The sequence below is a fragment of the Papaver somniferum genome, chromosome 9 (genome assembly GCF_003573695.1).
Source record: "Papaver somniferum cultivar HN1 chromosome 9, ASM357369v1, whole genome shotgun sequence".
Classification (NCBI taxonomy): Eukaryota; Viridiplantae; Streptophyta; class Magnoliopsida; order Ranunculales; family Papaveraceae; genus Papaver; species Papaver somniferum.
Window position 1 is genome coordinate 104,814,644 of NC_039366.1, and position 23,960 is coordinate 104,838,603.

General features: G+C 35.4%; 1 long non-coding RNA gene across 1 annotated transcript; it reads left to right on the plus strand.

Moving 5' to 3' along the window:
* Window positions 1–575: 575 nt before the first annotated feature.
* On the plus strand, window positions 576–2,250 carry LOC113307902. Its single transcript, XR_003339362.1, has 2 exons — window positions 576–634; window positions 1,494–2,250. It is a non-coding gene; the product is annotated as an uncharacterized LOC113307902 (long non-coding RNA).
* The last annotated feature ends 21,710 nt before the right edge of the window (window positions 2,251–23,960 follow it).

Sequence of the window (23,960 nt, forward strand, 5' to 3'; positions counted from 1 at the left end):
TATGTGTTCTCTGTGAAGTTTTCAAATATATTTAGAGATTCTGGGAGAGTTTTACGTTGAAGTAAAGTGTATCTAGTCTTGTTTAAGGATTAGGAGAATTTTGGAGCGTAAGAAATTGCCAGAAGACGCGTACAAAGCAACAGAAAAGAGATTTCTCTCTCAACTGCACGTGAAGAAAAAAGGGAGATAAACTCGGATTTAATCGAGTTATTTGGACCCTATTGGTATATAAAGGCTGGTGGGAAGTGAGAGAAAGTTTTATGAGGAGTTTTGGGGAGTTTTTGAGGCGAGCAGAGAGGCGCAGGAGGAGGAATTGCAGAGAAGTTCTGCTGCTGCTGCTGCCATTAACGAAGCTCGAAGAACACGAAGAACAGACTCCAGAGGACAGTCGTTTATCAACAGTGACAACGACCAGCATCTGGGGGTCTTAAAACAACAGCGTCAGCCAACAGCAGCAGTGGTTCTTTATCGTTCTTTTCTGGACGCTTAAAGAGGGTCGTAGTTTCACTGTATTATTTTTCACTCTTTTAATCATATTTTGAGCATCAAATATTTATTTTTGGAACATGATATTATGAGTAGCTAAACCCCATTAGCCAAGGCGACGGAGGAAGCCATTGTTCCACATTAATTGGTATAATTCTAATTTTACTATTTATTTGCAATATTATTATTATTTGATTATTTGCATGGGATTGAATTGAAATATTAGTTCTTATTGAATAGTTGTGAATTAATTTGATGAAGCATGCTGGGTTTTAAATACTTTTGATGTTTTATACTCGTTGATTACAACTATTACTTCAAGAATATATTTGAGGCAAATATTAGAATTATTTTTAAAGATAGAATTGCATGATTTTTATTTAGAGTTTATCAATTAATGGATCAATGGTGGAATCCTAGTCTTGGTATTTTTCTCCAAAAGTTTGAACTATTTTTTATTTGCATGTTTAATTTAAATCTATAAAAATTGTTTTCTTCACAAGTCTGAAAAGACCCAGTTTTTACCACTACTACAATCACTATTTGAAAACCATCAGTCATTATAAGAGATTTGAATGCTACTCTTTCCTTCCATGATAGGAAATCTGTTTCTACTCATAAGCCTTCAACTACTTTCATTATTCAGCAAACAATCTCTTCATGTGGTCTTCTAGAAATCCCATTTATAGGCAACCCATTTACTTGGTCTAATAGACGCAAACAACCTCAGTTTGTTACTACAAAATTGGATATGGCTTTATCTTCAAATGATTGGTTTAATCTTTTTCCAAATACCGTTGTTCATAATATCATTCCGGTGGGTTCAGATCATACTCCAATCTTACTGGATACTTCTCCTCAATTATCAAAACTATACAAACCGTTTCAATTATATGAAACATGGACCAAACATCCTTCTATTAAGTCTATGGTTAAAAATCATTGGATATTTCCCAAGTTGGTTCTCCTGCAGCTCAATTTACAAAGAAACAAACTTTTGCTCGTAGAGGTATTCGAGAATGGAAAAAGGTACACTTTGGTCAAGTGGATGATCACATATAAGAAACTCAAGCTAAAATCATGAGGCCCAGAAACATTCAGGAATGGGATCAGAGTCTTATCACTCACCTTCAAGAAGAATTACAGAAATGGTACCAAATTAAGGCAGACATTAGATTTCAACAGTCTCGAGAGAAGTTACTTCAGAACCAGGACAAGAATACGAAGTTCTTTCATGCTAAGGAAAATTTTAGAAGACGACGAAATCAAATTGACTCAATCAAGGATAATAATAGTAACTGGTTCAATACTCGAGAGGAAATACAAAATCTGCTTTTATCACATTTCAGTTCTATTACAACAACTAGTAAGCCAAAGAGAATGCAGAGATTCTAGGACTGATTAATCCTTGTATCTCTCAAGATGACAATGAACCTCTTATAGAAATACCCAGTAAGGAGGAAATAAGACATGTGGTTTTTCAGATGAGGGCATGGGCTTCTCCGGGACCTGACGGCTTTCAGAAAGGGTTTTATCAAATCTCTTGGGAGGAGGTTTCTGATGATCCAGTGGCTATGGTTCAACACTTCTTCAGAACATGTTATCTACTTAAACAACTAAACTACACTTATCAAGTTCTTATTCCAAAAAAACTATGTGTTGAAACACCATCAGATTTTCGCCCTATTGGCTTATGTAATATTTCTTATAAGGTTATATCCAAGACATTAGCTAATAGATTAAAAAAACACCTTCATAATATCATCTCTCCTTGGCAAGCAGCATTTGTTCCGGGCAGAAATATCTTAGACAACACCATAATTGCTCATGAACTTATTGCTTATATTAAGAAAACTCATATTTTTTCTGGAGCAGTGGCAATTAAGCTAGATATTTTGATAGAATGGATTGGAGTTTTATTCTTAATATTATGAGAAGTCTGGGTTTTAGTGAGAAGTGGTGTCAGCTTATAAATGAGTGTATCAGTACTTCCACTATATCAATTCTTTTAAATGGTTATCCTACTATTTCTTTTACTCCTACTCGAGGTTTGAGGGAAGGTGATGCTTTATCTCCGTACATCTTCATTCTGTGTATGGAAACACCGAGTAGAATGTTGCAGTCTGCTGAAAGCAATGGATTGATTATACCTTTACAGCCAGCTACAAAGGGTCCTAAAGTCTCTCACCTTTTTTTCTCCAATGATTGTTTTTTTATTTTCAAAAGCTTCTATGAGGCCAGTTCTTAATTTGATGGATATTGTTAATCAATTCTGTGACATTTCTGGGCAAATGGTAAATCTTCATAAATCTAGTATACATTTCAGCAAGAACTTAAGTGAAGCAGCAACTCAAAGTCTTATTTCATTGGTGAAGATGAAATGCATGCCTTTAAATGAAAAATATCTGGGTATCAATTTGTTCATAGGGAGGAATAAAAATGTATGTTTTGAAGAGAAAGCAAATAAAATGGATTCTAAACTGAAATCATGGCAGGGAAAGCTGGTTAATCGGGCAGGGAGGAGTACATAGATTCAAGTTGCAGGTGCTTTAATGGCTCAATTTCAGTTGGGATGTCTCAAAATTCCAGATAAACCAATCAAGAAACTTGAGTCTCTGCAAGGAATTACTGGTGGAATAAAGCTACTTCAAAGGGTTGCAAATTTATAGGATGGTTAGAATTAAGTAAGCCAAAAAGAATGGGAGGTCTGGGATTCAAGAGAACTAAAGTTTTTAATGAAGCTCTTTTAGCCAAGCTTGCTTGGAGAATGCTTCATGAGAAAGAAGCTAAATGGGTTCAATTGCTGGAAGCTAAATATTTCAGAAATTTAGATCCTTTATATGGTAATATTAAAAACAAAGGAACCTGGATATGACAAGGCATTCAACAGGGATTATATTGGATTAGGAAATTTCATATATGGTAAGTAGGATATGGATCAAAAATTGATGTTGCCAATGCTCATTGGTTCAGTGTAGTACTAATCAGAATAGCATGACTTCAACAATTACGAATAATTCTGATGTTAAGGTATCTGCTCAGCATAGAGTATGGAAACATGATCAACTTCAACAGTTATTCAATAATGATCAGATCTCTCAGATAAATGCTATCAGAATTCCTCCTCAGCCTGCAGTGGATGTCATGAGATGGTCTCTTACTAAGAATGGAGAATTTTCAGTTCAATCTAACTACAATGTAATCTTAAAGCAAAGTATGCAGCAGGTGGTTACCAAGCAGCAAGAAAAATGTGGCTTCTTATCTGGTATTTAGTGTTGGGTGCAATAATCAAAAACAAAGAAAAATCAAATAATCAAAAGTTATTGATACTTAGCTCCTTTATCATGGAAGTGATTGCTTTGACGAAACGAACAAGCTCCCCGTATCTCCGCAACAGCAACAAGGCAAAACTTTGGAAAATAGAGTGAGTCACGTGTTCAACACGCTGTCCTTAAGACATTAACGCCCGGATACACTCAAGAGTGATGCTACAGCCCTCACAGGACGGATATCTCCAGGATAAAACACCCTAATACACCTACTACTAGCATATGTAGTAGATGCTCAACTTGAGCTTGGCAACTCCGAAAAAACCGTTAAGGAAAATCGCGAATGCTTAAAAACCGCTATAAAATATTTTCCCTTAGGGGTCCCTCTAAAATATAGAGCAACCCCTTTCCCATAGATTTTACAAAAGTAGTGAATTTCTTTATATAATTGACAAATACAACTTAAGAAGAAAAACTCCCCGATGTGGGACTAAAAGCTTTATATAGTTTCTTAAAACTACTAAAAATTGGAAACTCCACGATGTGGGACTAAAAAGTTTCATTCACAAAATAAAACAATAAATTATAATTTTTTATTAAAACTTTAAATAGGTGAGTTTCAATAAATTATAAGTTTCATTCTCAGAATGCTCTAGAGAATCAGCTCATATTCTCACAGGAAGCGACCCACTTCCTCATTCAGATAGGTGAGTTTCCATAAAGAGTGTTACTGCTACACCCCACTTCAATCTTAAATTGAAACTATAGAACTCATTAAGACTTATTAAAAAGTCATCCTCCACATGCAGTCACACTATCACGTCTACACCATAGGGAAGGGACAGAGAATGAAAATCTCTGATAGTGTTTACCTTTACCCACCACAAATTAGTTGTCGCATTCGAAACCTTGATCATGGGATCTCCAGTCAGCAAGGTTGAGTATCCTTCATGGCAAGTTTAATATATGAGCTTAAGCCCCAACCCCCTCGATGCATTTTTAACTATCTCTTTGTACAAACCTTTCGTCAAAGATTGCGCGATATTCTCCTTGGGATTTATCCAATCAATGGAAATAACGCCGATTGAGATTAGTTATTTCTTAGCTTTAACTATTATAGCTTGGCTAACACAATGTATAGATATAGCTGGCACAGGCCTATGCCAAAGAGGAATGTCTTCTAAAAATCATCTTAGGCACTCGGCCCCCTCTCATGCTTTATCTAACGCAATACTCTCAGATTCCATAATGAATTGAGCGATATGTTTGTTTGGAAATCTTCCAACAACAAACCCACATGTTAGAGTGAAACCATATCCACTCGTAGACTTAGACTCCTCTGAGTCAACTATCCAGTTTGCATCATAAAGTCCCAAGGACAACAAGATACCTTTCATAAATCAAAAGAGTATTTTAGGTACCATAATACTCTACTCAGTGCATCTGAATTCTCTTGCTCTGGACTACAATTATATCCACTTAACTTACTCACAATATAGGCAATGTCTGGACTCTTACAGTTCATTAAATTCATCAGACATCCTATAAATTTTGAGTATTCAAGTTAAGATACTCCACTACCCTTATTTTTCTTGAGACTACAAGAATAATCGTACCAAGTACAAGCAGGTTTACAATCAGACTGATTGTATCTCTTAAGCACAACTCAACATAATGAGAACGACTAAGACTTATAAATGTTTGATTATCTTCTAATCCTCATCCCTAATATTACATCAAAAGGGCCCAAGTCTTTCAAGTCAATGTTCTCATTCAGTGCATGTTTTTAGTGGAATTGATCACATCTATGTTTGTATCAAGCATATCATCAACATACAAGCATACAATTACACAGACATCCTTAACAAGTTACTTGTAGACATACTTGTCAGATTCATTAATTTAAATCCACTATCCATTATCACATGATTAAATTTTCCATGTCACTGTTTACGTGCTTATTTGAAAACCATACAAAGATTTTTCAAATTACAAACTTTGTATTCACAACCTTTCACTACAAAGTCTTCAGGTTGATCTATGTAAATTTTTTTCCCGAATTCACGGTTTTAGAAAAAGCTGTCTTAACATCCATCTGATGTATCTCTACGTTCTTTATGGCAGCAATAACAATTAGTATCTCAACGGAAGTAATTTCCGTCACAATTGAATTAGAATCAAGGAAATCTACACCTTCTTTTAGTTTATAGCCTTTAGCTACCAACTTAGCTTAATATTTTTCCACAGTTTCATCTACATATCGTTTCCTCTTAAAGACTCATTTACATCCCATGGTCTTACAACCTGGAGGTAAACTAGAAAGCTCCCAAGTCTGGTTCCAACGGACTGAGTCCATTTCACTAAATGAAGCTTCTTACCAGAATGGGGTTTCAGTAGATATTAAGGCTTCTTTACAAGTCTGTGGCTCAGACTAAGCTAGGCATGTTATGAAGTCGGTTTCATAAGAAGTCTCAAGTCTAATTATTTTACTTCTCTTAGGCTCAACATCAACTTCATCTTCCTTTAAAATAAGTTCTGACTGTTTGAAGATAAATCTAGGGGATCAACAACACATCTCTAATGAGGTACATGTTTAGAATAAACATGTTCAAAGAACTCAGCATCCCTAGATTCCGTAATAATATTCACACCAATGTCAGAAAAAATCAGAACACACAACCAAAAATCTATTTGTAGAAGTATACTCAATATACCCTATACGAAAACACAATCAACATTTTTGGTTTCAATCTAGTTCTTTTAGGAAGAGGAATTACAATCTTAGTCAAACGCCCCCACACTTTGACACATTCATAAGAAGGTCATCTACCGTTCCATAAACCATATGGAGTTTCATCTGATTCTTAAAAGGGTACTTTATTCAGGATATACTAGTTAAGAGGACTGCCTCCCCCCACAAGGCCGCAGGTAATCCTGAACTAATCAACATGGAAATTATCATCTCCTTAAGGATACGGTTGTTATGTTCAAGGCTTCTAATTGGTTTCCAACTTCAAGTTTATACATCTTAAGGCTTATAAGGCGTCATCCTTATCCTAAGCAAGTATACAAGATAGTACCTCGTACAATCATCTACGGAAGTTATAACCATCTTTTACCACAGTGGTTTTGGGTTGAACTCATGTCAACTAGGCCTAACTGAATTATTCTAAAGGCTTAGAATTACTCTGAACATTTGTGCTAAAAGATTTTATAGCATATTTTGATTCTTCACAGATTTCACTTTTGTGTTCAAAATCCAAACTAAATTTGGGTACGAAGCCTATGCTAGCCAGTTAAGCACTGACTTATAAGTTTACGGTTCCAAGTCTACCACGTAAAACAATCAATCACACAAAGATATCACAAGAATCAACTACGTTCACATCATCAGTTTTTCCGTTAAGCTTATATAGACCCAAAGTCCTATAACTCTTGCTTAAAAAATCACTGCCTAGTTACAACAAGTTTTCCAGATTCAATTAAGATCTTAAATATTTTTCCATCTACAACAGAACAAGATACAAGATTTTCGCATATGCTCGGAACATGAAAACTTCATTCAATGTGAGAATATTACAGATATGAGCTTCTGCTCGACCTTTTCCTTTTATGCAACCTCTATTGCATATGAGTTACTCAATAAGAGTTTCTCGACATCCCCTATCCTATGATAGGAGGTGAACAGGTCTCTGTTTCAACAAACATTCTTGGTGGCTCCAGAGTCCACCTACTGGTCTCTCACATTGGTTATTAAAATAACTTCCGACATCATGCCACCAAACTCGTTCTAGTTTGTTTCAACTAAATTAGCATTAACTTTCTACTTATTAAGGTTTTTATGTTGTCTACAATTTACTGACGCGTGGCCAGAAATTTTACAAACATAACACTCACCCTTAACTAAAGTAATTCCGGATTCAGGTTTACGAAATATACCTTTATCATGAAGACCATGCTTAGAGTTGCGTTCGATGTTCTCACCTTTGCCATCTTTGGAAGATTTGTTTCCAACCACATGCGGCTATTAGCCATGTCCCTCGGAGATGACACCTTTATTCACAAATCACAATTCCAAATCAGAAAGTAAAATATGAGTTTTGAAGATAACATCTATATATACGAACTTCGTTTGAATCAGCGTTTCAAAAAACTCATGGTTACCCCACAAAAATTAATTTAGTTAACAACAATTTTCTGCTCGTCAGAATTTTTCAGAAACGTTTTTCTGTTTTGTAAAATATCAAAAAAATACTTTTACAACTCCAAAAATTCTGAAATTTTATGCGGATAACTATAAGGATGTCTACTGCGTTGTGTCAAAAGGGTTCATCGAAATTCCTTCTATATTAAAAGATAAAATTGAAACTCTACAGCTGACCAGAAATTCGTTTTTGTTTTTTCACTCCACAATTAACATCCATGATTCACAAACCAATCAATCGTTTTCGATTATTACAAATGCTAATGTCTTAAGATTGTTGGATGCAATAATCAAAAACAAAGAAAAATCAAATAAGCAAAAGTTATTGATACTTAGCTCCTTTATAATGGAAGTGATTGCTTTGACGAAACGAACAAGCTCCCCCGTATCTCCGCAACAGCAACAAGGCAAAACTTTGGAAAATAGAGTGAGTCACGTGTTCAACACGCTGTCCTTAAGACATTAGCGCCCGGCTACACTCAAGAGTGATGCTATAGCCCTCACAGGACGGATATCTCCAGGATAAAACACCCTAATACACCTACTACTAGCATATGTAGTAGATGCTCAACTTGAGCTTGGCAACTCCGAAAAAACCGTTAAGGAAAATCGCGAATGCTTAAAAACCGCTATAAAATATTTTCCCTTAGGGGTCCCTCTAAAATATAGATCAACCCCTTTCCTATAGATTTTACAAAAGTAGTGAATTTCTTTATAAAAACTCCCCGATGTGGGACTAAAAGCTTTATATAGTTTCTTAAAACTACTAAAAATTGGAAACTCCACGATGTGGGACTAAAAAGTTTCATTCACAAAATAAAACAATAAATTACAATTTTTTATTAAAACTTTAAAAAATTATTTTTTTATTAATCGTTTTCCAACATTTAGATATTCCATTTAAATGTCAGTTGTTTATGTGGAAGATTACTAGAGATATTCTGCTAGTTGCAGAAAGGGTTCAAAAAATAGTTAGAGTGAATAACAGTAATATTGTGATGTGTGATAATCATTTAGAAACTAAGGATCATCTGATGTTACATTGTCCATTTGCGCATGCAGTTTGGTATACTGTTTCTCAAGATATTATTCAAGATGCTTACAATTATCCTAGCCTGCAAGAATGGGTGTTATCGTGGACTGAAAGAAACCATTTGGTTTGCAGTGCTAGAACAGGTTTAATAAACTTAGCAGTCATCACTATGTGGCAGCTTTGGAAAACTAGATGTATGAAAGTTTTTGAAGAGAAACAATTGCATCCTAGAACTGTCATTCATCAAATTTTTAATTTGTGCCATCAGTATCATGTCTGCATACACTCTAGCCAGCTGCATACATCACTGGAACATAGATTAAATATCTCTAGGCATTGGCATCATCCACCCATTGACTGGCTTAAGATAAACTTTGATGTGTCTATTCTTCCTAAAACTAATATTTTTGGTGTATCTTTTGTGGTTCGAAACCATGCAAGAACCTTTTTGGAAGCCCTGGCCTTCACAATGAGGGCTAGAGATGTAGACCAAGCCGAAGCCCTTGCTGTTTTTCAAGCTGTTAATTGGATTGCTCAGAGGAATTTCAGCAAAATTATCTTAGAAGGGGACAACAAAAGTACCATGGAAGTGTTAAAGACAGGCTTAATGGAACGAGTAAGATGGGAAGACAAATCTTTATTAAGAGAATGTTGCAGTTTGGTTAAAAATTCATCTCAAGTTCAGCTTCAATATCATCCTAGAGAATGCAATAGGGCAGCGGTCACCTTAGCAAAGTTTGCGAAGAAATATCAATATAACAACCATTGGGTAACTAATCCTCCTAGTATTATCGTCTCAACCGGCCCTTTTGCAGGATAAGAATGATATGTAGTGTTTTCTTTCTCTGGTTTAGGCTTGGGTTCGTTGTGGTTTAGTTGTGAACTATTTTACTGATGCTTTCAGTCTGTTTAGTGTTGTTCAGTTTGTTAGGTGCAGTATGGTTGTTGTGTTGATGTTTTGTGTTTGTTGTTCCTGGTCTTTGGAAGGTTGTTGTAATCTGTTTTGGAATCAATACATTATATTTCTTCACAGAAAAAAAACAAACATAATGTTGGTTTTGGACTTATTATAAGTCATGAAGCAGGTCTAGATGTTGTTGAACAAACGCAAGGATTGTGCGATGCATGCAATCCCAAGACGGCGAGACCCATCATTAGCACCAAGGTGGTACCAAACTGAATAAGAAAAAGTACTAAAATTCGCTACAACAGGAAAGAAGTTTGTTGCCATGGTGGCCTCAATGAGCACTTTCCATTTTGTAAACAAGTAATCAAAATAACAACCTTCAGACACATCAGTCGGTTTTTGATGGTACCTATGCCAAATCAAAACATGTTTAAACATGTCCATTCTCACAGAATACATTTTCAATCACATCTTTACAATTAGAGTACCAATTGAAGTACATTTCTCCATCCATAAGCATAGACATGATCAAGAGGAAGGAAAAGTAAAGTTGATTCGGGTTCCAATATTCACATTGTTGGATATCTTCAATATCTTAGAAAATAAAATGGTTTTCTGTTTTGGTTTGCCGCTATGACGGGGAAGTGTTCTGTATTGGATAAACACAGTGGATGTTAGTTGGAGATGAAGAGACACCTTTACTAGGTGTGATGGTTCATAAAAAACACAACCATTCCCAATAAACACCTTATGTGTCTTTTCGGAGAGAAGAAACATCTCCAACACGCATAATTATCCCTATAAGTAGTGAAGGTATTCTCCCATTCTATATAATGAATTCAACCTGTTTTTCCTCTATCTAAAACATCATCAGAAATCTCTCTTGTGTGTTCTTGATTGGGTCAAGGGGTGCAAATCTTGAATCAATAACTCTGTTGTAGGGCTTTCATTGTATCCTGAAGGTATTATTTCGCATACATGTTACAATCGCCAATTGATATTGGGAGGGTAGAAATAATCGTCTAAAAGAAATCTATTCGAGCCTTGAAAGTCATGAGTACAACAATTTCTTTGTGTTTATTTCATCCTCCGTTTTTACCCAAATTTTCCAACAGTTTTAGACGATTATTTTTCTGATAGTGGAGGATGAATTAATTTAGTTTACGATTGTCTCCTAGATTCATTTTCTGATGAAAAGAATAAAAATCGCGTCATCAGGGGGAGATGTTTCTGGAAGAAAATCGAAAGAATTCGTAGAGACGTCAAGATTGGATACATGTCTGGACGTGAATAAGACAAGAGAGAACATTTTGGAATCAAATAAACCCTGAAAGGGTGTGATTGGTTGGATTCATCAATTTTAGGAATTCTGTACTGGGGTTTTCGTTCAGTATGGGTGTTAATCCAAATATATGGTGTGACTTCGCAAATCCGGATATACCGTTTGGAAAGAGACATCAAAAGCTTGAACACCAGGAAAGAACAATGTGCACTGCTTGTAATGGAAACCCTGACATGGTTGCGATCTTCATCTGTAACCCAACAGATAAGTCTCATCTTTCTCTTTCAGTGTTAAATTTTGATCAGTGATGCATGCATTCAAGATTTATTAAATGTCTTAGTCTAGCATGCATGATGTATGCCGTTGCATACTATTGAATCTCCTACGAACGCATCCATGATTAATTTATTATTTTTTAATTAAAAAATCATGATAACCGTGTATGATTTTGAGAGGTTGCTCCTTCATGAGATGGTATAAATTGTTAGTACCAAAGTGTGTCTAAATAGAAGAAAACCCTAGTCCAGTAACCGTTTTTTATTCCGATGGAAAATCTCTTCGTAAAGAGACAAGAGACGAAGATAATGTTATTTGAGATTTCTTATTTTCCTGACGGGGTAAAAAGAAAGATCAAAAGGGTATCTTTGCAAGGCTATCTCCCGGAATGAATCATGTTTACGAATAAGGGCCTTACTTGATTTCTGAACCAAAGATTGCTGGAAAATCTCGTAGCATGCTAATATTGATTAGTGGCAGTCATATCATGTTTGTATCTCCGCGCATACGCTGGATATTGATATCGCACATACAGAACATCATTTTAGATATTTATGTATGATGAATATCTTAACCACTTAGCCACTAAAATTGGAGTTTGCGGATACCACAAGTACATTTGTGCGAACCTAGTAAAGGAGATGGGCACGTTTCTGCACTTTGTTGCTACGCACTTGTTGCTTATTGATGTACTTGATTCTGATTAATGCTTCATATAATCAGTGATTGGTTATCATAAATTTATAATCTTATGAGAATGTGTTTACATGACTGAAATTAGTTGCATGAGATTTATATGATTTTTGGTGAGTATAGTGGAACGCCATGTTCTCCATTGAGCCAAATCCGAAGAGACGGTATCTTGGGTATTACTATATACTTCGGATTTGAAGATTTCCTCCTAATAGGAATTATAAGTGTGAACATGGATCGGTGAATTTCATGTCATGATACCCTCTCTGGCGATCTGGTTGAGTTTTTTCAACCAATGTAGTAAATACAGGGATATAAAGAATCCACTGTAAACAAACTAAACTGTGCCGTTTTTTCAACTTACTAATGGCTTTGGGTACATGAAAGTACATTTTGATTTCCAGCCACGATTATACAAAAGTATGTTTCGACGGATTAAACGTATGTAATCATTTGTAGTGTGTTATGTACCGAACAAGATAGAGAGCCAAGTCCAAAAGATTGGATTTGAAGATTTCTATTTAGAAATTTTGGTGCACATGTTTGATACAAATCAAACAAGTATGCAAATCTGTAAAGGATCTTCATGACATTGAGTTGCATTTTTGGCATTTAAAAATTGTCGTGAATTGGTGGGAAAATTTATGGGACAATGTCATAAATTTTTTACTTGTTGGGTTATTTTAAAACCCAAATCGTCATTATTGTTGAGACAACAACCGTATGGCATGAATATAATTCTTGCGATAAGAATTATAGGTTCCAATATTTGGAAAATGGGATGTCTTAAATGATATCAAAAGGACCGGAATACCGGATAATATGTAACGTATTGGAAAACTGGGCGGCCGACCAAATTCCAACGATGAGGTGTTACGATATTACCGATGCATAAATTATGAACATTTTTCATCACACAATGTAAAATGTTAAATAGACATTGTCTATGTATTTGGGTATAAATTTGTAGAGGATTGGGCATGAGTAGAGGAGTTACTCATCGTGATATCGCGCTTGCTGAAATAGCAAGTAAGTTGCCTACAAATTTTCTATACCTCTAGCGAATGGAAGTCTATAAGGACATCTTGTGAATTAACTGAGATTGTTAATTATGATTCCTAGAGAAGTTACAATTATTTTGTAAAATTAAATAATAACATTTTTAATAATGTTGTCAAAATTGATTGCATAAATGGATGCAATTAATGAGGAAGAATGACTTAGCACCTAACTTGTAGAGATCCCATTTTTGGAAGAAACTATCTCAAACAGTCTTGATTATTTGGGAATCAGGCTATGATCTATAACATCTTTGGCGAGACTTATAATGAAAGTCAAGACATACAAGTCTTAGACATTGGACGGTAAAACAATTACTCAAAAAAGGAGTAATTGCAGTTAACCATTGAAACAGAGAAGAACTTAGAAGACTATACATGGAGAGTCTCCCAAAAGAAATGTTTTCAATGAAGCATAAAGAAATGGGACTAAGGTCTGTGAAGGAAGGTTGATCTCCCATAGAAGAAACCCAACCTATGTTTTGAAAAAGATAAACAAGGTTCAATGTGGTACCAACAAGTCATGGAAGAGATTATGGAGCACTAATATAAAACTTCCCATTTCTAATTAGTGTTGGTTTCTGCAAGAAAACAGGATGGATATAAATCCTTAATGAGTCTATAATTATTTATAGGTGTATCGCAGAAACACCTTGGAGACTTACCTATATGAGTATGGAAATCGGGCCGTTTCCTAAGAGAAGAAGACCGTTCTCTAAAGAAGACTCATGAATCCAGGATATAAGCGCATGACCATTAACGTGCTAAGCTACAGAACACATGATTTTATGAAATCAATATGTGTGGAGATTTCGGTTTTATCACGTGGGGTACTTGGTTCAAGACTGGTTTCACCACTGAACTCCGATAAGGCTTTGAATTTCTTACACTAAGTGAAGGTTCAAATCCAAAAGATACCTATCATTTATGTGTTGATTTCAACGATGATGCTTAGTCTCAATTTAGCTTGAACTACGTTGGCTTGATCCCACTCGGGTACGTAGGCAGTCACTTCAGTGATGCAACCACTCTGATTTAAAAATTTTATTTTATTTTTATTTTCATGTTTTAAGGTTATTGAAAATAGGGGGAAATTGTTGGATATTTTAAATATCTTAGAAAATAAAATGGTTTTCTGTTTTGGTTTGCCGCTATGACGGGGAAGTGTTCTGTATTGGATAAACACAATGGATGTTAGTTGGAGATGAAGAGACACCTTTACTAGGTGTGATGGTTCATAAAAAACACAACCATTCCCAATAAACACCTTATGTGTCTTTTCGGAGAGAAGAGGCAGCTCCAACATGCATAAGTATCCCTATAAGTAGTGAAGGTATTCTCCCATTCTATATAATGAATTCAACCTGTTTTTCCTCTATCTAAAGCATCATCAGAAATCTCTCTCGTGTGTTCTTGATTGGGTCAAGGGGTGCAAACCTTGAATCCAATTTCTCTGTTGTAGGGCTTTCATTGTATCCTGAAGGCATTATTTCACATACATGTTGCAATCACCAATTGATATTGGGAGGGTAGAAATAATCGTCTAAAAGAAATCTATTCGAACCTTGAAAGTCATGAGTACAACAATTTCTTTGTGTTTATTTCATCCTCCGTTTTTACCCAAATTTTCCAACACACATTTGATAATCGTCAATAAATCCTCCCATACATACATATCAATGATACTGGCTATTCAATTTGGTGGTTTAAAATAATCATAAGCAGAGAAAAAGGTCTGGCAAACAGTGAGTAGTAATAAAAATATGGCTGCAAAAAATGAAGCTAATGTCCAAGACTACTAAAGTAGTCACGTTTAAGCGCCTTGAACCAAACGTGACATTTTTTAGCACACTCATTGTGATAAAGATTTATTTCCCTCAAACGCTCCCTTAAATGACATGAGTTGGGGTCATAGATAATCTCCCTGCTAAGCCTATTGATCAAAATAGCTACATCTTTATCGCTGCCTAACTCATGATTTATGACCCATTGTTATGTAGAATCTCTATATCTTTTGATGTGTTCACTAGTCTGTTCAAGAACATGAAGTGGTTCGAGAAATAAGGTTGTGCATCTCGATCACATTGTTCGTAGGCCATGAAATTACAAAAGAGAAGTATTGTGTTGCCATCCATTCGTAGAGGTGGGATGTTCAGAGTACCACTGGACCGATCGAATTGTACGTTTAGTAAGTCTTCCGGCTGTTGTAACTTTGAGAACTCAAGTCCTGCCTCTTGTAGTTCTATAGCACAATGGATCAAGAGATCACTACTCTTATCGGTCATCGAATCTTCTACCCGATCAGCAGTAGGAGGAATGGCCGGTAAGAAACTGGTTCTGTATATGTCTAGCATGTAGTCGTATTTATCATTTGGATTTACCTTTAACTTTTCCTTGCCACTTGGAAGAAGTGGGTTGAAAAATTCAGATTCAAGTAAAGAAACAAGACAAGGAGAAGAAATTCTTACGAGTTCAAGACTTATGTACAAGAGCGAAGATTATCAAGATGAGAATTCAAGACGTTTATGATATCAAGACATACAAGTTGTGAAGAATCAAGCGGTAAAGTACTTACACCATGACCTTTGTACTTGCATTTTTATTTTATCTTTATTTTGTATTTGTATTATTTCTCTTGTCAAAAAAATAAATAAAAAATGTTAGGTTCATCATTAGTTTTATTATTTTGTTTTGTTTTGTTATCATTTTGTATTTGTTTTTATTTTTCTTGTCTCAATTAAAAAAGAAAAAAAAATATAAAAAAAATAAGAAGAGAGAGACAAGAAAAATGTGTTGTATCATATTTTGGTTTGTTTTTAGTTTTGTTCTTTCAATAAAGCCAATGGAAAGAAGGAATATCCATAATGAAGTTTCAAGCAACAAGTAATTAGAGGAAAGAATCACATTGTCAAGATTCTACGAAGTTCAAGATTTCATCATCAAGAGTTGAAGACCGAAGACGTTTCCATGGATGTTGTGAGAGTGGTGCTAACTACACGTCGAACGGATAACGAGGTAAGTAAGCATATTCCCACCTTCGTTAAGTGGTTGATTTCCTTTCTTAGAGATCGTCAGAAAAAAAAGGGTTTTCAAAATGATAATAGATGTGAGTTTTCATTTATTTTTCATCTTCTTCATTTTTATTATCGATTATGATGAACTCAAAAGCTATGAGTAGCTAAACACATATTATTGGTTATGGAATAAAAGTTGATTTCTCAACATGATATTTGATTCAATGCTTTAGTTTTGTCTCAACTTTATTGTTTATGATTCATTATTAATATTGTCATATGATTTGATTGCTTGTTTGGTTGAGTCTGGAATCAATCCGATTTGCGTTCATTTCTAAAGCTATATTAGGGTTTTCAATACGAAAAAGTTGTTTATCCCTTATTCTAAGGACCATAGTGTGGTTATTACTTGTAATGATACATCTTTATAATCACATATGAATCATAACCTTGGTTAAATCGAATTAGTGCTTTTACACGTTTGATTGCCTTGATTAGTCTTATTCCATAGAACTTAGTGCTTGTAGCAAGTTAAACTTAATTGTGCTTTTACACTTTAGGTTGCTTTCTGGGAAGAATTCACATATACATCTTTTAATGTGGTTGTGATGAAATCAGGGAATTAGCGGGATATACTTGCGATCAAGATATCCTAGGACTTTTAGTAAATGAGAGATTAAAATACCAATTCTTGTCATTGATGAAAATACATGTTTGTGAATGATACTATCCCGTGACCAATATCTTCTCCTTATTGTTTATTCAAATTATTTTATTTATTTTGTTTTATTTTATTGCTTTGATAAAATCAAAATCCCCCCTTGGTTACTAAGAAACTGAAATTTGCATAACAACAAACTAGAGCTGGCAAACGGGCAGGTCGGGGCTGGCTTGTGACCAACCCGCGGGTTACGGGTTAAAACAAGCCTAAACTTGCGGGTTGATATTCTTCACGGGTTGTCATTTCTTCAACCCGTGTCCGTAACAGGTAAAACCTGCGGGCTCACGGGTTAGCCCGTAAAATTAATATTAAAAATTAAAACTTAATTACAAGTATTAATTTATGACATAATTTCCAAATTAATCAAAGGGACTTGAGCCCAAAATCAATTACACCCATCTGATTAAGATATTTGTGCAATTAATGAATCCAAGATCAGGAAAACAACCCACAATTTATCATACAAATCGCAACAACTTGCTCAACACAGAACATCAAGGTTAATAAAGATTATATCAAAAGGATGAAGTACTTTAAATTCCATTACATATTATATCGTCAGAAACAATATATGGATCAAAATTCATACGAATCTCATTTAATGATTTAAAAAATCTTCATTGTCTTCTTTACCAAAAACCCATCTGCTGCTTTAATTTCTTCTTCTGAGAGACCCTGTTGCCCCATCAATCAAAAATCAAAAGTAATAGATTCAAGAATTGAATTGGAAAAGTAGCATAAAATCTACTAGATAAAACAACCATAGTTGAACAACATGCAATCAAAGAAAAGATTCATAATGATTCTTATAATAAATCCCTAACTCTAAATTCATCCAGAGTTTACAATAATTATCTTTTTTTTTTCTGTAAACCAATCTTCAAATAAGAATAATTATTTTCTTCTTCATCTCACGATCTTAAAACCCATCTTGAATTTGATAATCAATCCTCAAATCACAGAACTCTAATTTATCTTCTCTAAATTATTTCCCTCTTTTGAGTCGGAATCAATTTCTCGACTCAACAACACTACCAACAACCATACTTCGATCTATATTTCCTCAATTTCATACTCAATCTTAACCACAGAGAAAACCCTAACTTTTTTCCTTTTCAATTCACAGCTTCTTCATCATCTTCTTTTTATTTAATTAACTTCATTAACACAATTATTAACACCAACGGAACCTTTCCCCTCAACTCTCGGTCTCAATCTCTCACTATCATCTCTAATTCTCCACCAGCCGAAGAACACAGAAGAAGAGAACGAGCAGAAGAAGAAAAGAGAATATGATGTTTTAGGTTTGGCCATTCCTTTTTATACCTTAAACGTAAGGATATGATTAACCCTAGATAATCTGACGGTAAGGATTAAATATAATTTATTAATTAAGAACCGTGGACGGGTTTACGGGTTGTACCCGCGGATTTACGGTCCGGGATGGGTTAGCCCGTTTTCCTACAAGCCGACATTTCTCCAACCCTAACCTGGCTTGTTTAGACACCATCCTAGCCGGGTGCGGGTTTTTTACGGGCCGGGCCGGGAAAACCCGTGGGTTTTGGCTTGTTTGCCATCTCTACAACGAACGCCTCCCGTGGAACGAACTTTTTCTATATACTTAATCCATATTATTTGTAAGTAAGAAAGTGAAATTATTTTTGACGAATACGACAACGATTAAATTTTGGCGTCGCTGCCGGGGAGGCATACGACTTTTTATATAGTTTTAGTTTGTTTTTTATTTATTTATTATCTCTGTGTTCATATTTGCTTTTAGTTTCTTGTCTCGTTTCTCACTTGTTTGTGAGAATTATTTTCAGGTACCTAATCACTGGCTTCTAAAGATTGGAACTATCCAAGGTGCGGGATAGTTACTCGAAGAGGCACAATACTCCAACCAAGGCAAGACACAATGGAAGAACAAGACTTGGAAGTAGAACACGAAGATCTTCATCAAGAAGAAGAAGAACAAGAGGTTCCAATTGTAGAAGAACCATTAGTTAAAGAAGAATAAGAAGAGGAGATGGGTGATGCAAATCGTACACTCAAGGACTTGGCTTCTCAAAGGCTTGATGCACAACGATGGTGTATTCAAACAAACTCAACCTTCGAGATTAAACTGGGTTTGATTAGAGAGTTACCGAAGTTTCATGGCATGGTGAATGAAGATCCAAACAAGAGTCTCATGGATTTCCATAACGTTGTCATGGCTATGCTTCCAGCGGATATTAATATGGATGAGCGATGTTGAAAACTTTTCCATTCTCTTTGGTGGACAATGTCAAAGAATAGTTGTATTACTTGCCTTGCGAAAGTGTCACTACATGGAACGGGTTGAAGAAACTCTTCTTAGAGAGGTATTTTCCTGCGTCAAATGTTACTCAAATTTGCAAAGAGATTTGTGGGATAAATCAAAATATGGGAGAATCATTGTATGAATATTGGGAGCGATACAAGAGATTGGTGGTAAGCTGTCCACACCACCAATTCGGTGACGTTATGATAATCCAATACTTCTAGGAAGGTTTCCAAACAATTGATAGATATCTTCTTGATGCAACGGGTGGTGGTGCACTAGTGAACAAGACGGTGGCCCAAGCTACCGAGTTGATTGAAAGTATGGCTGCGAACTCGCAAAAATTTTACACAAGAGGTGAACCAATGGTTAGGCGGGTGCATGAAGTTAATGATTCATCATCACACCTTGATCAAAGTATGGGTAGCATGGATCAAATGATGCAAAAGATGGCTGCGGTTATTTTACCTTCATATGATGAAGAATTGGAGCAAGCTAGTGCGGTATTTCCAAATCAACAAAGACGGTAATATCCCTACTCCAACAATCCGGGATGAAGAGATCACCCCAATTTTAGCTATGCCAACAAGCAAGGAGCGGTTCAACAACCTACTTTCAACCGTCCGAGTGGATTTCAACCACAGCAACACCAATTTCAACAACAACAACAATCTCAAAATATGGGGTCCAACATTGAAGAGTTGTTGAAATCTTTTATGAAAAGAACAGAGAGTACTGTTAAGGATTTGCAAACTCAAGTTGGTTCGATGGCTATTGAGTTGAACCAATTGAAGGCACAAAATAGTGGAAAACTCCCTTCTCAACCTCTTAACCCAAAAGGGGATGTAATTGCTATTACGTTGAGAAGCGGTAAACAATTTGTGCAACCCAAAGTTACTGATTCGGGAAAGGTAGAAACACCAAAAGAACCTGTTTGGAGGAGAAAAATGATGATTCTCACCAAACTTCTGAGGTACTATTTCTAACTCTAAAACTCCGGTTTCTACTTATGTTCCTCGCAGATTTGCAAATTCCAAGAACGCGGAACTAGAAAAGGAGATTTTAGACATTCTTAAGAAGATCCATGTGAATATACCACTCATAGATGCAATCAAGCAAGTTCCAAGATATGCAAAGGTGTTGAAGGACTTGTGTACCAATAAACAAAGGCTCAAAGGTAATTAAGCGCTAAGTGTGGGGGAGAACGCTTCAGAAATCTTACAACACAAACTCCCACTTAAGTGCAAGAATCCCGGTAGCTTTGACATTCCCGCCACAATTTATAACACTACATTTAGTAAAGCTATGTTGGATTTAGGTGCATCTGTAAATGTTATGCCTGCATCAATGTATAATTCACTTGTCCTTTCGTTACGTTTGATTATAGGAGGATGCCATTTGGCTTGTGCAATGCTCCAGTGACCTTTCAAAGGTGTATGGTAAGTATCTTTTCAGAATATGTTGAAAACATCATTGAAGTGTTCATGGATGATTTTAGTGTCTTTGGTGATTCATTTTACCATTGCTTGAACAACTTGTCATTAATCCTTGAACGATGTGTTGAAACAAACCTTGTGCTGAATTGGGAGAAGCCCATTTTATGGTAACTCATGGTACAGTTTTAGGCCATATAATATCTTCTAAAGGTTTGGAAGTCGACAAATCTAAGATAGACCTTATTCGTGCTTTAACCCCTCCCACTACGGTGAGGGAGATACACTCTTTTCTTGGTCATGCAGGTTTTTATCGTATATTTATCAAGGATTTTTCGAGATAACATCACCACTTTGCAACTTATTGTAAAAAGATGTGGTTTTTAACTTTGATGAAAAGTGTGTGGCGGCATTCAATCGTTTGAAAGAACTTTTGATCTCAACCCTATCATTAAACCACCGGATTGAAGCAAGCCTTTTGAGATCATGTGTGATGCAAGTGACTATGCGGTTGGTGCGGTGCTTGGGCAACGTGTGGGGAAGATACCTCATGCTATTTACTATGCTTCTAAAACGTTAAATGAGGCCCAACAAAACTACACAACCACTGAAAAAGAGTTGTTAGCTATTGTATTTGCATCGCTCTTGTCTAATTGGTACAAAAGTTGTTATCTTTTCTGATCATGCAACACTTAGGTACTTGCTAATGAAGAAAAAAAGCGAAACCTAGGCTCATACAATGGATTCTACTCTTGCAAGAGTTTGATATTGAAATCAAGGACAAGAAAGGAATTGAGAACACCATTGTGGATCACTTGAGACATATTGTTGTGGAAAATGAACCTATCCCATTGCGTGAAAGTTTTCCGAATGAGCAATCGTTCTCAATTGCCTTTGAAGAACCATGGTATGCCGATATTGTCAATTACTTGGTGTCTAAACAAATCCCAAAATGTTAGAGCACTGCTCGGTTGAACCCACTAGCGTTGGTATGTCAAGTTAATTGTCAATTTTAGTTACCAAAATGCATTATTGATTTAGCATACTAAAGATAGTTTCAGACTAGATAAGGACTAAGAAGTTGAATCGAAGCTATCCTTAAAGGATGAAGATTGAAGATTGAAGACTACAAGAAGATATCAACAAGTACTTCATCAACAAAGGTATGTGATTGATTTCATTTGGATTCTTTTTCAGTTCTATCTTTCTAATCTATCAAGATATATGCTCACTCTATGGAACAATTCCGATGACGGTAAATGTACATGTTTGTATATATACTTGAGGTTATTTGATTCATGACCTTGGAGACAATAATCTTTATCCTTTTAAAGAATCTCGTGTTATAGTGGATGAGCTTACGAATCCAAAGAGCCAAGAATCACCCAATTCCGAATTATAACCATGATGTTATGAGTGATTTATTAAAGTTTGTTAGTAGGAAAAAATACATGGGATGTTTGTAGCAGTTCATGGACTTGGGCCCAATTCGTGACTAAAAGCTATTTTTGGTCAAGTTGGTGATGTTTCCTTGTCTAGGCAAGATGACTATTATTCCAAACATATTTGATTACCATATTAAAGTGTTTGTGATAACTTCTAATTCCTGCCTAAGTTAAAATGTGATTTATTCACATAAATAAATATTTGCTAATTAATTATTTATTTAATTTTATTTATGCATAATATTTATAACTTTGGAAAGACTCCCATTATTAGGAGAGTCTTGAAAAAGTAAAATAGCTTTGCTTAGCTTCCAAGCTATTGTTCATTATAAATAAAGGGTTCGTGAGTTTACACGTTTTTATCCCCTTTTGGAAAATTGCCGTAAGCTTTGCAGGTTGTTTCCATGTCTTTTGTTCTCCGTGAACAATGATAAAATTCTTTGTATTGGGGATCACAAAGCCAAGTTGGATTTAATCTTCGTGATTGATCATACAACTTTTAATCTAGGTTTTTCACCTCTTGTCTATTCTAAGGTTTTCTCTTCTGATATAAAACCATTCAAGAGTTGTTGATCATAAACCCTAGATTTTGATAGATTTCAGTTTCCGATCGTATACCAACACTTGTTATTCGAAATCAGAGACTAGAAAGAAAAACTTCTATTGAGGCATCTCGTAAAAATCCTTGAGAAGTTTTAAACAAGATATCTCTAGATTTATTCTAGTTGTTCTTGTTGTAGAATTATTAGGGTTTTCTTAACTTGGAAATTGATCTTTGGAATCACCCAAGTTTACTTACGAAAATCAGGTTCACGGACTCCTTGTGTGTACGTATACTGATTGTAAGTTAAAACCCTAATCTACAAGTTTGTTTTGATATTACTTTTACCTAGTAATTTCTTTTGTCAAAATAAATACAAGATTTCCAAAACCTTGATTTACATCTAAAGGGAAATCAAACCGGTGTTTTGTGCAAACAAAATATCAAATCGTTTCAATCGTGTTGGTGTATCTTCTAAAGAGAACTTTGGGTCCTGCTAGAAGATTTGTGTGAAGAGTTCCTAAACAGAATCGGTATTCTGCTAGGAGTTTTACAAGTGCTGAAGAAGGTATTACATCTAGTCCGAATAGGTAGTAGGAAATTGGCGTAACAGCTTATAATCATTGTGTGTTTATTTTGGACTAGGTCCCGGGGTTTTTCTGCTTTTGCAGTTTCCTCGTTAACAAAATTCTGGTGTCTGTGTTATTTCTTTTCCGCATTATATTTTATTTATATAATATAAATATCACAGGTTGTGCGTTAAGATCAATCAGTTCTTGTATCCGTCCTTTGAGTTGTTGAGTGAATTGATTGACACTTGAATATTGGTCTTTGGTACCGTTCAAGTTAATCCTCTTATATTCAATCGGGCTCGCAAATTCCTATTTGCTGATTGCAGATTGAATCAAGAGATAGAGATATAAAACTCTTCGACATACTTTTTATAGATTGAGTCTAACTGTCTAGTTGATTCTCTTGAAAGTATATTGAAGTTTGTCTATTCCGATTGCCAAACGAAATATTGGGTGTGGTTGTTAGATCCCCGCTTTTTCAATTGGTATTAGAGCAGGCAAACACGCTAAGACCTCATAAGTCTGTGTTTGTAGCAATCTGAGTCTATGGACAGAGGTGCTATCTCTATAAACGTACCGCCAGTTTCGATGGCATGAACTATTTATGATGGAAAATTGCTATACGTTCTTTCATTCAAGCGCGAGATTTTAAATCATGGGTTCGTATTGTCAATGGCTATGATCCTCCATCAGTTACAGTAGACGGTGTAACTGTTGAAAAGGATAT